The sequence below is a fragment of the Crinia signifera genome, unplaced genomic scaffold (assembly GCF_055691185.1).
Source record: "Crinia signifera unplaced genomic scaffold, ASM5569118v1 HAP2_SCAFFOLD_405, whole genome shotgun sequence".
Classification (NCBI taxonomy): Eukaryota; Metazoa; Chordata; class Amphibia; order Anura; family Myobatrachidae; genus Crinia; species Crinia signifera.
This window is the reverse complement of record NW_028142298.1, coordinates 16,992-34,997: the sequence shown is the minus strand read 5'-3', so window position 1 is coordinate 34,997 and position 18,006 is coordinate 16,992. Positions and strand designations below refer to the sequence as shown.

The following is an 18,006-nucleotide window of genomic DNA, read 5'->3' as shown; positions in this document are numbered from 1 at the left end:
TATTCATGATCCAGCACTGAGATTGACTTATTTGTGAAGGCAGGAGAAATATTTTCATGGTCGCCAACCATCGAAGGATTTCTCCTGTAGCAGTGGAATACGAGGGCAAGTGTCTTTGTTACACATCCCCTTGCATTGTAGGGAGGGGAAACGGTGGGAACCGGTATTCGGCAGGACGGCCTCTCTAGCAATCAGGCACATCCCCTGGTGTTACTGTATAATGTCCCATTCCCAGCAGTCACCTCTCCGGTCACATCCCCCGGTGCTCCTGTATAATGCCCCATTCCCAGCAGTCACCTCTCCGGTCACATCACCAGGTTTTACTGTATAATGCCCCAATCCCAGCAGTCACCTCTCTGGTCACATCCCCAGGTTTTACTGTATAATGCCCCAATCCCAGCAGTCACCTCTCTGGTCACATCCCCCGGTTTTACTGTACAATGTCCCAATCCCAGCAGTCACCTCTCCGTCACATCCGCCAGGGTTACTGTATAATGCCCCATTCCCAGCAGCCACCTCTCCGGTCATATCCCCCGGTGTTACTGTATAATTTCCCATTCCCAGCAGTCACCTCTCTGGTCACATCCCCCTGGTGATACTGTATAATTTCCCATTCCCACCAATCACCTCTCTGGTCACATCCCCCTGTGTTACTCTATAATGCCCCATTTCCAGCAGCCACCTCTCTGGTCACATCCAACGGTGTTACTCTATAATGCCCCATTCCCAGCAGTCACCTCTCTGGTCACATCCCCCGGTTTTACTGTATAATGTCCCAATCCCAGCAGTCACCTCTCCGTCACAACCGCCAGGGTTACTGTATAATGCCCCATTGCCAGCAGCCACCTCTCCGGTCACATCCCCCGGTGTTACTGTATAATTTCCCATTCCCAGCAGTCACCTCTCTGGTCACATCCCCCGGTTTTACTGTATAATGTCCCAATCCCAGCAGTCACCTCTCTGTCACATCCGCCAGGATTACTCTACAATGCCCCATTCCCAGCAGTCACCTCTCTGGTCACATCCCCCGGTTTTACTGTATAATGTCCCAATCCCAGCAGTCACCTCTCCGTCACATCCGCCAGGATTACTTTATAATGCCCCATTCCCAGCAGCCACCTCTCCGGTCACATCCCCCGGTGTTACTGTATAATTTCCCATTCCCAGCAGTCACCTCTCTGGTCACATCCCCCCGGTGTTACTGTATAATGTCCCATTCCAAGCAATCACCTCTCCAGTCACATCACCCGGTGTTACTCTATAATGCCCCATTTCCAGCAGTCACCTCTCTGGTCACATCCAACGGTGTTACTCTATAATGCCCCATTCCCAGCAGTCACCTCTCCGGTCACATCCCCCGGTGTTACTGTATAATGTCCCATTTCCAGCAGTCACCTCCAACGGTGTTACTGTATAATTCCCCATTCCAAGCAGTCACCTCTCTGGTCACATCCCCCAGTGTTACTGTATAATGTCCCATACCCAGCAGTCACCTCTCCGGTCACATCCCCCGGTGTTACTGTATAATGTCCCATTTCCAGCAGTCACCTCTCCGGTCACATCCCCCGGTGTTACTGTATAATGCCTCATTCCCAGCAGTCACCTCTCTGGGGTTACTGGATAATGCCTCATTCCTGTATAATGTCCCATACCCAGCAGTCACCTCTCCGGTCCCATCTCCCGGTGTTACTGTATAGTGTCCCATTTCCAGCAGCCACCTCTCCAGTCACTTCCCCCGGGTCACTGTATAATGCCCCATTCCCAGCAGCCACCTCTCCGTTCACATCCCCCGGTTTTACTGTATAATGTCCCATTCCCAGCTGTATCCTCTACGGTCACATCCCCAGGTGTTACTGTATAATGTTCCATTCCCAGCTGTATCCTCTACGGTCACATCCCCCGGTGTTACTGTATCATGTCCCATTTCCAGCAGTCACCTCCCCCGGTGTTACTGTATAATTCCACATTCCCAGTAGTCACCTCTCTGGTCACATCCCCCGATGTTACTGTATAATGCCTCATTCCCAGCGGTCACCTCTCCGGTGTTACTGTGTAATTCCCCATTCCCAGCAGTCACCTCTCCGGTCACATCCCCCAATGCTAATGTATAATGACCCATTCCCAGCAGTCACCTCTCTGGTCACATCCCCTTTGTTACTGTATAATGTCCCATTCCCAGCAGTCTCCTCTCCGGTCACATTCCCCTGTGTTACTGTATAATGCCCCATTCCCAGCAGTCACCTCTCCGGTCTCATCCTCCGGTGTTACTGTATAATGTCCCATTCCCAGCACACACCTCTCTGGTTACATTCTTCTGATGTTACTGTATACTGTCCCATACCCAGCAGTCACCTCTCCGGTCACATCCCCTGGTGTTACTGTATAATGCCTCATTCCCAGCAGTCACCTCTCAGGGGTTACTGGATAATGCCTCATTCCTGTATAATGTCCCATACCCAGCAGTCACCTCTCCGGTCACATCTCTCGGTGTTACTGTATAATGTCCCATTTCCAGCAGCCACCTCTCCAGTCACTTCCCCCGGTGTTACTGTACAATGTCCCAATCCCAACAGTCACCTCTCCTTCACATCCCCCGGTGTTACTGTATAATTTCCCATTCCCAGCAGTCACCTCTCTGGTCACATCCCCCCCCGGTGTTACTGTCTAATTTCCCATTCCCAGCAGTCACCTCTCTGGTCACATCCCCCCGGTGTTATTGTATAATGTCCCATACCCCATAATCCTAAGTGAGGAGAAAAATGTTAAATCAACTGCACTGATGGTATAGCAGCTCTCATAAATGCAAAGGTTCTGAGGGGTAAAAAAGAGCGCTGGGATTAGTTTATACGAGTGACACCTGTAAAGTAAAAATGTATTAGTAAAATAATGTTTACACTCCTTTTGGAGGATGTGAGGTGAGAGAGGGAGATTGTCGCGCTTTCCCTACTAACCCTAACCTTACAGAGGCAGCGGTATTCCTCAGCTCAGTTGCTGTCCGCTTCTGGGTGGAATCTTCTGTTGCGGCTTTGGTCCCGGGACGCGGCTTGCTGACGTCAGCGACTGGCGTGTCGGTACTTCGGGCAGCAGCAAGATGGCTTCTCCTCTCCTTAAGTCTCCAACCCGTTTCATGCCTCGCTGGGCACTTTGTCAAGGTGGGGTGACTGATAGAAGTTGCTCCCTGTATGTAAGGAAATGAAGTAGAAATTCACATCCAATTTTAACATTTTGTGTATTTCAAAAATGTAAAGAAATAAAAAGTTTGGACATTTTCCGAGCAACAATCTGGTTGGAACAAATATTTTAACGACATTTTGGGTGTCACGAACGGTGAAACGGTGTCAAGGCATGCATTATATGTAATAGTAGAGTGCAAGACTAATAAAAAGACTAATAAAGAGATTACATCTCCATATGTGCCAAAGTGGTTTGTGCAAAAGGCTAGTGAACAGCTAACGAACCCAATACACCAATCATGTCCAAACTATGGCCCGCCAGCTGTTGTGAAACTGCAAGTCCCATCATGCCTTGCCACAGCTTTGCTATTAGGGAATACTAAAACTATGGCAAGGCATGCTGGGATGTGTAGTTTCAAAACAGCTGAAGGGCCACATTTTGGACATGCCTGCAACATAAGCTCAGTGACAAACAAGCTTTAAAATCAAAGTCAATTGTTTGGTGACCCGACTCCCAGGCTGCACCTCACCTGGATTTCTCCTCGCACCCTTCACGCACAGTAGGGCAATAAGCTGCATCTAGTTTATTTAGGGCGCAAAAATGCAGCCGACAAGACCAGGACAAGTGCTGCGAACAATTCATTAGCTCCCACTACATTAGGCAAGAGCTACGGGTGCACAAAACAATTGAATCACCATTATATGTTGTTTAGCACCTTACATAAATTATATATATATTTTTTATTATTATTATTTTAATATGCAGTACAGTAAGACCAGCAACCCTTACCACCAGCATAGCTCTGCTCCAACACTCATGAAGCACCGCCTACATGTTTTGATTGGCCCACAATCCAATCAGTCAAAGAAAATGGATCACCATCAATAGGTAAAAACATTGATGGTCATCCATTGCATAGTATGCCACAATCAATGGGCAGTTGCACTATTGTCATCAATTGCAAAGACGTCCATCCCTAAAGCTGTGCAAACACAGTGCAAGTGAGCCTTTGTGCTAAGTTTGCAGTTAAGCACAGATGTCTCAGCATTGTGTGCTGAACAATCTGTCACGGCCAGTGTTCTCTGGTGTGAGAACACTGGCGATGACTAGATTTATAACTGGATGCAAATGTGTAAATCTAGTCAGGCAACAGCGACGCGCGGGACCGCGCAATCGTCATCACCAGAGGGTATACACGTGGAGTGATCCTTTTCTCATTTCTAAGCGATCTAGTCAGATCACTTAGAAATAAGCCTCATATCCCCCTGGGCGGGATGTATTAATGTACATCGCCAGCCGCCGCGATGCTACCGCATATGTACTAACATATGCGGCTAGCATCGGGGTGCGGTGACGGAGACCCCCGCGATACCTGTAATGTGGTGTGCGGGGGTCTCCGTCACATCCTGGCGGCTGTCAGTGTCCCCCTGCCTCTCCTCCTCCTCCCTACAGCCGGATGTCCTCCCGGCTGTGACACCTGCTGGGGGAGGAGTAGATCGATGGAGGATGGGAGGGGGGGTCACAAGGACGGCGGGCGGCGATAGAAGCCCATAGGCATCTATAGGGTATCGCCACCCAGAGGTGGCGATACCCTGCCAGGCGGAGATGGGGCGGACGGGTAATGGTACATAGGAAAATGCGGTAAAACCCCCGTTTTATCACATTTTCCCTTTAGTACATCCCGCCCCCTGTGTGTATGCCCCATTAGGATAGTAGATAATACAGTATACACTTTAGACTACAGTATAACTAATGTGACAATAATCCCTGTATAACCATCCAGCAAGCAATCCCGGCGGGTGACATGTACTTGGTGTCACCTGAACGCAGCAGTGATCCCAGCCTATATACAGTATGCCCAGTTATCCTACATCTGCACTAATGGCTACGTGCAGTTTGCTAGCCTGTACGGTTTGGCGCACCTGTATCTCACCACATTGGCATGCCGGGCACATATTTACCATTACACTCACATGTGTTTATTATCATAGAACATAGCAAAGCGCGCATAGCTACTGCAGCAGAGAGAGAGAACATATAGTATACACACAGAGGCTTCCCATAGATTATAATCTGGTCTATATACACCTGTGTCACACTTTGGGAAAGCAGATAGATAATATACAGTGTATAATAATGCAGACAGCACTGGGGCTGAGATATTACAACCTGAGCCATAGAGTAGCGCTGCTGAGGATACACTGGTATGCCCATACACATAGATATCCCCAGTAGCACCATGCAGCAGCCCTGTGGGAGTCACATACATGACCAACATACAGACTGAGCTCCAGTCCTCACCCACAGGTTGCTCAATGCTCAGGGGGTGTTCTGCACATGTGCACTTACCACATACTTGCCTACTTTTGAAAATTAGTTTCAGGGAGATTATAGATTGCACTGAAAAGCATTGTGCAGAGCACACTTGAGGGGGCGTGTCACAATCTACCCAAGGGGTGTGTCTATCTCCATATATGGGTGTGTCTACTGTGACCAAGTGGTGTGTCCTGCAGCGGCACATAAAAACGAAAGTACAAAGCGCAGTACTGGCTACACACTGATCTCTCAGCTACATTACACGGAAGGGCTACTCCCTGACATCACAGCTACATTACACAGCATGACTGACATCACATAGCAGGGCTACTCATTGACATAACACATGAGGGCTCATGCTGACATTACACAGCAGAGCATAATACTGACATATACATCATTATATAGAGTATATGTGACATACTATACATTTGGTAGACTTGTGGTTGTTTTTTTTTTTTAAACAGGGCACCTTGGGGGGGTTTAAACTAGACATCTCATCTGCAGGTCCCACCCTATTAGAATATGAGACAGGCGGAATCAGGCACAAACAGAGAGAAGTGAAAGAGAGAAAGCGTGTGTGTGCGTGCGCGCGAAAGAGAGAGATAGAGAATGTCAGGGGGGGGGGTAAATGAAGGAAACGTGAGGAGGAGAATGAGAGAGTGTCAGAGTGTGTGAAAGATAAGAGATAAATAATTTGGCTGTCAGGAAAAGTGAGGGAATGGCAGAAAGAGTGAGAAAGTGTCAAGGATAAAGAGAGGGTGAGAGAGAGAGTTCCCAGGACTGAGAGTTGCTGGAGATGATATAATTGGGGTGAAAGAGAGAGTGAGTGTCACGGACAGAGAAAGGGGCTGAGAGAGAGGGGAGAGAGAAATGGGGTGATAGAGGGTGTCAGAGGGGCATGAGAAGAAGGGGGTGACAGATGATGTCAGGGATATAGAGAAGGGGGATAAGAGAGAAGGTGTCATGGATAAAGAAAGGTGTTGTGAGAGAGGGAAGAAAGAAAGAAAGAAAGAAAGGGGATGAAAGAATGTCAGGAATAGAGAGTGGGTGAGAGAAGGTGTAACGGATAGAGGGCTAAGAGAGAGAAGGGGGAGAAAAAGAAAAGGGTGTCAAGGATAGAGAGATGGGGGATTGAGAGAGAGAGAGAGGGAATAGAGAGAGGGTCTCAGGGATAGAGAGATTGGGGGGGGGGGGGGTGAGAGTGAGAAGGCGACGGAGATAAAGAGGGGGTGAAAAGGAGAGGAGAGTAGGAGGTGAGAGAAGAGACCGAAAGGGCTGAGAGAGGGTGTCCAGGATAGAGAGGGGGAAGAGAGAAAAGGATGTCAGGGATAGAGGGTGAGATGTACTAAGCCTTGAAAAGTGATAAAATGGAGAGTGATAAACCACCAGCCAATCAGCTCCTACCTGTCATTTTTCAAACTGTGGCATGGCATGTAGGAGCTGATTGGCTGGTGGTTTATCACTCTCCATCTTATCACTTTTCAAGCTTAGTACATTTGGCCCAGGGAGGGATGTATTAATATACATCGCCGCCCCTCGCCTGCCAGCCGCCACGATGCTACACATATGTACTAACATATGCGGCTGGCATCGGGTTGCGGTGATGGAGACCCCCGCGATACCTGTGATGTGGTCTGCGGGGGTCTCCGTCACATCCCGGCGGCTGTCAGTGTCCCTCTGCGTCTCCTCCTCCCCCTGCAGCCGGATGTGCTCCCTGCTGTGACACCTGCTGGGGGAGGAGGAGATCGATGGAGGACGGGAGGGGGGTTCGCGCGGACGGCGATAGAAGGGGTATCGCCACCCCTGCCAGTCGGAGATGGGGCAGAAGAGAGCACTAACCAGGCAGCATGGAGGTGACTGTGAGGAACTGCTGCCAAGTTGCGTCCATGCCGGAGTCATGTCCTGGGAAAGGAGACAGCAATGAAGAATGTACATCTAAAATAGACGAACCAGAGGCTCTAACCTCAGTGCCGTGGGTAAAGGGGGATGTGATGAGAGTTAGCAGGAGAGGGATACATTTGTGGAGTGGGTAGGTGGTCAGGGGGATGTGAGGAGAAAGTTAGGAGAGGGGTACCTGTGAGGGAGGGGTGTCAGGAGTGGGATGTGAGCCTGTAAGCATGGTGACTGACACACTGCTTGGGGAGGGGCCATGTGCTGTGTTCTTCCCACAGGACTACCAGCTATCCTTTCAATCCCCATCCCCATTTATTCTAAACTTGCGCATGCGCAATCCACATTGTAAGAGGGGGCAGCTTTGGGGAATACTGGCACTGCGCTTGGGCTAAAAGCAGGAGCCTCCTGCAAAATGCAGGAGGGAAGGCAAGTGTGCCCCCCTTATAACACACCGTAGTACATTATAACACCCAGTACATTATACACCCCCACCCCATATTGGACCTAGTACATTCACATATACAACATAGTATATTATACACAGCTCCCCTCCCCCATATTGCACTCAAAACACACAGCACATAACACAATACTAAATTATACACAGACCCCCCACAACCAGTGAGCACACGTTATATTACACACACACCTGACCCCCCCATACACACATTATATACAGCCCCCATTCCCACAGCACTCACTTGGCTGTGTTCTTCCTTCCAGGCAGTGCAGGAAGTCATCACATTACAGGCAGAAGACGAGGAGCTGTGAGACTAGAGCAGCTGCAGCCTGCAGGACTGACACACATGGAGCCTCAGTGTGGGGGCGGGGCCAGCCTCAGGAAGCCCCGGTTGCTATTTCTCCTTCTCCCAGTGCACAGACAGACAGTCTGGACTTCCTGTCTGTGTGCCCAGCAGCTCGGCCCCCGGCGCTACCAACAACTACCCAGCGGTGCGACTTCCCGATACAGGCCCCACCCCCGGCCAGTTCAGGACGCGCGCATGCGCAGTCCAAATTCAATGGAGGCTTACAAAAAAACCGGGAGGAAGGAGGGGGATTGCGGGGCAGCGGGAGGCTCATGCAAAAATCGGGAACCTCCCGCTGAATGCGGGAGGGTAGGCAAGCCTGCTGTGACTTCTGACACATATTCACACGCACAATATTTGTTTTCACTTTATTCCTTTAAGAGAGGGCACCAAATTCCAGCTTGTATCCATGTGACCGGGATGAACTTACAACCCTGCCCAGCGATTTCATCGGTGGCTGGGAGCCGACTTCGGCAAGTGCAGAAAATGTAAACAGTATGCCCCAATAAAACTGCATTTAGAACTACAGTAACATTACCTTTTTAGCAGGTCTGTTAAGGTGCCCATACACAGTGCGATGCGATGGCGCTCCCACAGGCATCGCATCGCACAGTACAAAAAGTATGCGCTGCACATACTTATTGTACTGCTTTCTGATTGCATCACACGCAAAACGCATGTGATGCGATCCAGCCCATAACGGGTGCAATAATCGCGCCGTGTATGTGCGGCACTGCTGAGGCGGTGGGCGGAGAGAGTTCCGGCAGGTCGGGAAAAGACGGGCAGCGTGTGAGCGGTTGTTCAGACGCTGCCCGGCATTAGACTGCCCATGCGCAATCCCGAAATTGGAGTGGAATTGAAATCTCAGACATTTTGGGGACCAATCCCGGGATCCCGCCGATCCCAGGATTGGCCACCCTAGACTAATGTAAACAAGCGTTACATGGACGTGTGTCATTATATAGGTATAGTAGCCGTCCTTCCGCCCCTCACAGCAGTCATATAAAGCTGCTACGTGTGTACTTCCGGCTATACTGAGCAGACCCACTCACGGACAGGTTAAGGACTATGGGCCAGATGTACTAAGCTTCAAAAGTGATAAAATGGAGAGGGATAAACAGCCAGCCAATCAGCTCCCACCTGCCATGTCACACGCTGTGTTTGAAAAATGTCAGGCGGGAGCTGATTGGCTGGCTGTTTATCGCTCTCCATTTTATCACTTTTAAAGCTTAGTGCATCTGGCCCTATAACCGGTCTGTGTCTGCTGTCACCAAGCTATTCTCCTCTGATTTAACATAACATTAGTTATCTGGCCTCCCTTACTGGACAACCAAGGGGAAAACATCACCTAATTCACCAGAATACAGATCTCCATAGCTGATTATATAAATGCCAGTAACAAATATGGCCGCCTGGCCTCAGTGTGTTGGCAGGATCAGCCATGTTGCTGTCCCAACTGTAGCAATTTGTCAGTTGGTGTACCTGACACTGAAGAGAGAAGCTGCTTCTGGAAGAGAGAGCTAGTTTGCTGCGACAGCTAGTGTTGTACTCCCAGCAGATTTCTACAGGATCCCGCTATTCAGAGCCCCATAACACCTGAGCTTTACTGGACATTGTTTGTTGTGGTTATTGTGCTTATATTTCAGATCGAGATGAGCAGAAGAGAGTTACGGCGGCTCCAGGAGGACCAGAGGAGATGGAGCCGCCAAGGAGATCAAGGTAAGTGAGCTATTGGGGCAGTTAGTCCAATCTAAGGGGGCAATTTATAACAGCAGGGAGAGAGATAAAGTACCAAACTACCAGCTTCTGTCATTAATAATAATAGGAGTTGTTTGGCTGGTACTTTATCTCTCCCACTTTACCTTTCTACATGCCATGATATCTCTCTGCCTGTGTGGCATGCGGGCGGCAGTTGGGGTTAGCTGCACATGAGCTGTATGTAATACCCTCACTTTGTGGGAGATTCATGAAATCTTGGAGAGAGATACAGGGCACAATCTTTAAATCCATTTTAGACACTTAAAACCTATTGCTTATGATAAATGGTGCTGCAGCAAACCAGCACCCAAATGCCATTTTTCAAAAACATGACAGAAGCGGATTGGCTGGAGCTAAAACTTTTGATAAATGGGCCCCAAAGAGGTCTATGTACTAAGACTTGGAAAGAGATAATGTGGACAGAGATAATCTACCAACACGCCAGCTCCTAACTAACATTTTCAAACACCTCCTGTAACATGGCAGCGAGGAGCTGATTGGCTGGTACTTTATAACCAAACCCTTTATCCCAGGCTTAGTACATAGACCCCAAAGTACCAATAATCAGTCCCTAAATGTCATTTTCAAACCTTCTGTAACATGGCAGTGAGGAGCTGACTGGCGGTACTTCATAACTAGACACTTTATCCCAAGGTTAGTACATAGGCCTCCAAAGCTCCTGGCATTTTCAGGCTGACAGGGAGATGCGGTAAGCTTTAGCGACTGGTAGAGATAGAGTACCTTTACCTTTAGCCCCTAACTGTCATGTTACAAGCTCGGTTTTTGCAATAGTTCAGTCTTTATTCATTGCTATGGGAGGTGCTACCCACAGCTTCAGCTGGGACCTACAACACCTAGCAAGCCTTCTCGTAGGTGCACTAAGGATCCTTTTACTGAATCATAAAATATCACTTTTATTAGTATATAAAATGTAAATGGCATCCTGGGGAAATATTCACTGACCTTCACTCTGATTCCTTCCTAATGCCTGATGTTACTCTGGGTATGGGCTGATTGCACTAAGGTCAACATACATTGGGTCCATCACTGAAGGTTGACACGAGCCAAGGTCGACATAACAGTGGACATTATCACACCACTCAACATTTCATCTGGCATTCCCTCTGTATTTATCTGTAATTTGTCAGCTTCACCGGTTTGGGGATCTCACGTTTAGCACCGATAATTACGGTATATAGAATGTTATTTGCATTATTTTAAAAGCATATAAAGGTGTTTTTCCTGCTTGATATTATATGAACCATTGTCAGTTTGGAATATTTAATTTATGTTTTCATTTGTTACACACTGTTATACTTTTTTGGGTACTTGTTTCCTAGCACGGCGCCCATTGCATCGTATACCATAAGCCTTACAATGGTATGCGATGCGACGCGATGGCACCCGATGTTATACAATTTAAAATCGTATACCATTGTATATGGCATACAATGGCATGGGATACGATTTTAAATTGTATAAGCACCCTAATGGGTGCTTTCAATGTTAAATGGCCCCCTATAAGATTATTAATTGTATAAGCACCGTAATGGGTGCTTACAATGTTAAAAGCACCCCCACTATCAATGCCAACCCCACTATCAATGCCATCCCAAAGCATGGCGAGCGCAATACAAGTAAAGTAATACGCTTCGGGCTCAGTGGCTCGCTGCGCTCGCCACACTATATAAAATCAACTCCACGCCGACGTGGATACTGGGGGTATGAAAAGGTCGGAGGACGCGTACCGCCGCCGCTCGCCACGCTTCGGGTTGGCGTTGATAGTGGGTGTGGCATGGGGGTGCAATTAACATTGTAAGCAACCATTAGGGTGCTTATACAATTTAAAATCGCATCGCATGCGGCTATATGGCATGCGATGCGATAGAATGCATAAGATGCCATACGATTGAAAATCGTGGCGCCGTGCTAGGAAACAAGTACCCTTTTTTGTAATCCGTTTGGCTATAGTAATGGGAGGTTGGGATCATTTGGTCTACAGCATGATGGTCGACACCATTAGGTCAACATGGGAAAAGGTCGACATGATTCTAGGTCGAAAGGTCATTAGTTCGACAGGTGATTAGTTAGACAAGGTCTAGGTCGACAGTCAAAAGGTCGACATGGAGTTTTTCACTGTTTTTTTTTTACCTGAATATCAACACAGTCGACATGGACACAGTTTAAAGTGCACCGCATCTGTCCAACTACTGACCTTTCGCCCTAGAACCATGTCAACCTTTTTCGGTACTTGTGTATTTTGGCGGCGCCCATCGCATCGCATACCATAACGCATACGATGGTATGCGATGCGACGCGATTTGCTTCAATAGTGTGCGATGGCATACAATTTTCAAATTGTATGCCATTGTACATGGCATACAATGCCATACGATGCGATGCGATTAAACATTGTATAAGCACCCTAATGGGTGCTTACAATTTTAAATGCACCCCCACGCCACCCCCCCCACTATAAACGTAAACCCGAAGCGTGGCGAGCGCAGCGAGCCCGCGAGGGGCGGCGGTACGCATCCTACGACCTTTTCATACCCCCACTATCCACCTCGGCGTGGAGTTGAGAATAGAATAGTGTGGCGAGCGCAGCGAGCCCCGCGAGGGGACGCGGATACCTGTGAAGCCCACGAAGGGACGCGTTTACCTGTGAAGGTATCCGCGTCCGCTCGCCACGCACCATTAGGGTGCTCAAAAGCACCCTTTAGGGTGCTTATACAATTTTTCATCGTATAGGGGGTCAAAATCCAGTACATGGCATGCGATGCGATGCGTTCATCGTACGATGTACATCGGGGGCGCCGCTATAATACACAAGTACCCCTTTTTCTATGTCGACCTAGACCCATGTCGACCTAATGATGTCGAACATGCTGTAGACCAAATGACCACATCCCAGTAACGGGCTGATACAGCAGCCATATCATTTTTCAAAACTTTATTATTTCGTTTAGCATGACCACTGCTCCGGGAGAGATTCTAATTTATTATACCACTGTATTGTATCCACTTACAGATATGAATAGCTTATTCTAAAAGGTGCAAACACACGAAACGATGTTGGAAACGATGTTGGAAATGATCCAACATGGTTTCAGATGGTTTCAAATCGTTCAACGTGCGTACACACGAAACGATTTGAAACACTTCACAAAAAATTGGCCTATGATCTTCCTGCATGCTAGGAATATCATAGACCAATCCTAATGATCGGCTGGTGCAAGGAACGATTTGAATAGGCTGTTCCTATTGAGATCGGGATTGTCCACATCTTGCTTCAAATCTTTCAGTGTGTATGCACCTTTACTCTTGTCCATTAGTGGTCATGCCCGAGTTCAATCATGTTTGAGCTGAGCTCTTAAAAAGGTGCCATTGCCTCCTGAACCGCCCATATTGTTTAAGTCATCTGTGTATCAGTAATCATTGCCAGACGTTTCAGCAAGATATAACCGGCAATACTCTGCTACCTAGTTACACATATTATTCATATAGTGGTCAGATCGCACAATAGAGCACAAACACTACAATCCGTTAAGGCAGCACGCTCCAGGTAACAGTCAGGCTGCGGCTCTTGCTAGAGCGGTATAGCCCAGTGAGGGCTGACTTTGACACTCCAGCTTTGTTGGACTACACATCCCAGCATGCCCTGCTAGTTTTACCAATTGGCTATGCTAAAACTGATGCAGGGCATGCTGGGATGTGTAGTTCAACAACAGCTGGAATGTCAAGGTTAGCCGTCACTGGTATAGACTGTCAGGGTAGCCCTCTTATAAGGGTTTAGGGATCACAGATCGCAGATCCTGACCACAAAGTGGTTGGGATTGGTAAATCAGGTTCAAGTGGACATGGTGCATTATTAATCACTGACCCATGTGACACAGGCCGACTCCATGGTACACTTATGGTGGTTCTGTATGGTAATCACTGGGTTCTGGTCTGGTACTATCAGGCTCTTTCAGAGGTTCTTAGAGGCCCAAAGAAACACACATTTTTGAGGTCCCCACCATCTTATTCTTAAACAAAAATAATAATAACATTTGTCATGTTAAATTGATTTGAATGCTTACCTTTAATAAAATGTACATATAAATTCTGTATACATATACTGATGTAGTGGATTATTGGCGATTTCAAGTTCTAGTTTAGACACTAGGTATTCATCTAGTTGCCAAAATAGCAAATAGACAAATATAAAAAAAAAAAAAACCTCACAAAAATAACTCTAGAAATAAGGATTTCCAGTTAGAGGCACGAATAATACCCATGCCACCCCCATCCACACATACTATATCTGGTAGGCACTGGCTATTATTGCTCTGTAATGTTATCTTTCTAACAAACGATAATACCCCTTTCACACCAGAAAATGCAGGGAACCACCCAGGAATTCGGCCCAGGGATCATGCCCCGGTTGGCCCCTTTCACACCAGAAAAGTCTCTGCGTTTTCTGGTGTGGGAAGGAGGCAGAGAGGAGGCCGTCAGAAGGCAGGGGTAGCTGGGATGGTGGCGGAGGCCGGTGAATAGTACTCACCCTGGGTTGCTGGTCCTCGGTGCAGGCCGGTGATCCACACAGGTCAGACAGCAGGTGCAGATGACGCAGCTCTCCGGCGGGAGTAAGGGCACCGGAGAGCTGCATCATCTTCATCCACCTCCTGTCCTGTCATCTGCGCCCGCCGCCTGTGTGGATCCCCAGCCTGACCATCTGCACCATGGACCAGTAACCAGGGTTAGTAATCCCTACCCCATTCAAAACGGCCAGGACCTTGGGTTGAACCCGTGAACAACCCTGCTTGGTTGAAATCCTGGCAAATTTTCCCAGGAGTTTGGCCCGGGAACCTAACAAACCAGCGCTACCCGGGAAATTAGGCTGGTGTGAAAGGGGTATTACAAAAACTCACTTGAAATATAACCCTGATATTCTGCCTCTCATCACTGACAAATCATAATTATGAGGTTGTTGATATTCTGCCATCGAAAAAACGGTTCCGCAGTATCCCGGTACGTACAAAGCGCATGCTAAACAGTTTTTTTTCCAACTGCTGTTAATATGCTGAATGATAAACAATGAAATGGGATATGTTTGTGCAGGTACTTGTGTGTCATTTTTTGTTGACAGTGCATTGTTGTAGTGTATTGTTGACACAATAAAGTATTATATTCAGAATGTGATTGCTGTAACTCAATTTGCTGATCAGCAATTGCTTTGAACATGTTATTTATTAATAATAGTTATTTAATAATTATCTAGTAATTATAGCTACAATATAAAGGTATATCTTTTCAGACGATTCTACGCAGACCGTTTTTGTGGAGAGGCTGCGCTCCGAGCGCCAAAGAAGATCTCGTCAGGAAACCAGTGACGAAACATCTCAAAGGGAGAACAGAGCCCGAAGCCGTTCACCCATTTTTATCCCTGGTCCCAGGGAACTTCATCGAGCCTCTGATCCTCCAGCTGAACATCATCAGAATTACGCAGACCTCGTAGACGAGCTCGAGAGGGAGTATTTCAATGACAGGATGTTGGAGATGCACGAGCAGATTCCAGAGTCGACCATCTTTGTTGAGATCAACGCGCAAGACTTCCTGTCGTCTGAAATGGTGTTCATCGGTGAGCTTAACCAACCAGCCATGATTGTAGAGGTCAACGGACAGCATATCCTGGCCATGGAGGTAGACAGCGACAGTCGTAACCTCGAATACCTGCAGATACGTCTCACCAGGGAGAATGTCGCACCCTGGGATTTGGAGATCAGCGCATTTCCATCGTGCACTATTGCTGAGGATGAAGAGCCGCAATTCTGCGTGATCTGTATTATGGAGTTCCAAAATGGAGAGCGGGTGTCAGTTCTGCCCTGTGGCCACAGATTTCATCCGAGCTGCATCTACGTGTGGGCGGACTCAAATCCCAGCTGTCCTGTGTGCCGCAGACAGTCCACTCGGTGGCCGGTCCTGTGTCGTATCTCCTGAATACACCGAGAACATGAAGATCTTCTCCACCGTACATCGTGGTAATTCCTTCTATCTCTCTCCTCACAGGTGTTATCCCATTTTGGGTTTTCTTCTCTCTCTTTTCTTTACAGGGCTGACACGACTTGGGAGCATTTTGCCACTCGTCACCGTTAGCGGTGAGGGTCCCGAGGGATTTTCCCTGTTATCTCCTGAATACACGGTGACACTATTGGCTCGTGTTCTCCGTGCAGGTTTATCAGGAATTTCAGGTTTTTACCTCGGGCCAAGTCGTCTCACCCCCTCCTACCCCTCACTTAGCATTAGTCATGTTAGTATTTGGTTTTACTACACTCCACACACACTCCTGTGGCCATTTTGGGTTTGCTTCTCGCTCCTCTTTTCTTTACACTCTTTTCTGCTTTCCGCACCATCACAACCGCTCTATCCCATTCCATCAGCTTTCAGCTGCCTCTATTACACACCACCCACACTCCTGCGGGCTAGGGCTGACACAACTTGGGAGCATTTTGCCACTCGTCACCGTTAGCGGTGAGGGTCCCGAGAGATTTTCCCTGTTATCTCCTGAATACACGGTGACAATATTGGCTTGTGTTCTCCGTGCAGGTTTATCAGGAATTTCAGGTTTTTACCTCGGGCCAAGTCGTCTCACCCCCTCCTCCCCCCTCACTTGGTATTAGTCAGGTTGGTAATTATTTTTACTACACCCCACCCACACTCATGCGGCCTAGGGCTGACACGACTTGAGAGCATTTTGCCACTCGTCACTGTTAGCGGTGAGGGTCCCGAGGGATTTTGTCCTGTTTTTGCCTGAATACACGGTGACACTATTGGCTCGTGTTCTCCGTGCAGGTTTATCAGGTTTTTCAGGTTTTTACCTCGGGCCAAGTCATCTCACCCCCTCCCCCCCCCCCCTCACTTGGTATTAGTCATGTTGGTATTTGTCTCTTTTACACTTCTCCAACACTCCTGCGGCCGATGGCACAGAAACTCAAATACTAAATTAGCATATTGGGCCCGAATCATAATCCAAAGCTGTAGTGGCACATTCAGTAAAGTACTGATATTTGGTACCCTGCGCATGTGTTGGACCCATACTGCCCATGTACAGTATGTGTCCACAACATTGGTTGAACTATGGCATCAGACAGTCCGTGATTGATAGTCGGATGCTGCTTGGGGATGGCATGGGGATGGAGGTTGTTTGTGAAAGATGGGGCCAGGATCTACTTCGGAGGACTGAGATTTTCAGACCTGATCGGAGCAGATTCCATGGTCGGCTTGCATGACCCAACTGGGTCGGAGCTGGACAAAGTTGTCACAGGAGATCGGATACTGCAGCCCAGGATGCCGTTCCGATCAGTAACGCAGCAGGAGGTGCAATGCCTATCATTGTATATAGGTCTATTCGTCAGGTGGTGTGGGGGTGGGCTAGCGGTTTGGGGTTGGGGCCACCTGTGTCGACCAGTCAGCTGCTCCATGCACTAGTTTTTATAGTGTAATCCTGCTTGATCGGCAGGGCGGCTCCTTCAACGATCTGCTTCCCCACTTTCTACACCACATCACGAATAGACAAGACTTGGGAGCATTTGCCACTCGTCACCGTTAGCGGTGAGGGTCCCGAGGGATTTTCCCTGTTTTCTCCTGAATACACGGTGACACTATTGGCTCGTGTTCTCCGTGCAGTTTTTTCAGGTTTTCACCTCGGGCCAAGTCATCCCACCCCCTTACTCCCTTGGCATTAGTCAGGTTGTTATTTCGATAGTTCTGGAGATGTGGACATTTTGATTGTAGGCTAGCTAGGGGCTGACTCTTTTAGCCTGGATTCCCCACCCACCCTAGCCCAAACTTTTTTTTTCTTTTTTCTTGCCTGTTGGGGTTGGTCAACCTCTCTGTGGCGGGAAATAACGTCAGTCCAGTGGCTAATGCGCTGCTTTATGGAGGAGCGCTCTCTTTTCAGGGTGTGGTATGACTGTCCAACAATCGGGATCATGACAGTCAGTTTACCGACATCGGAATCCCGACTGCCAGTTAGTGCTCTGACAAGGGGGTGAGCGCAAAGAAGCCCCTTGCA

At 48.2% G+C, this 18,006-nt stretch overlaps 1 long non-coding RNA gene across 1 annotated transcript in view; it reads right to left on the bottom strand.

The window, feature by feature from the left end:
* Positions 1-711: 711 nt before the first annotated feature.
* LOC146055235 (uncharacterized) overlaps positions 712-18,006 on the bottom strand; it is a 34,111-nt gene continuing 16,816 nt past the window's right edge. Inside the window, exon 3 of the long non-coding RNA XR_014468541.1 lies at positions 712-3,178. This is a non-coding gene — a long non-coding RNA (uncharacterized LOC146055235). The remainder of the gene's footprint in view (positions 3,179-18,006) is intronic.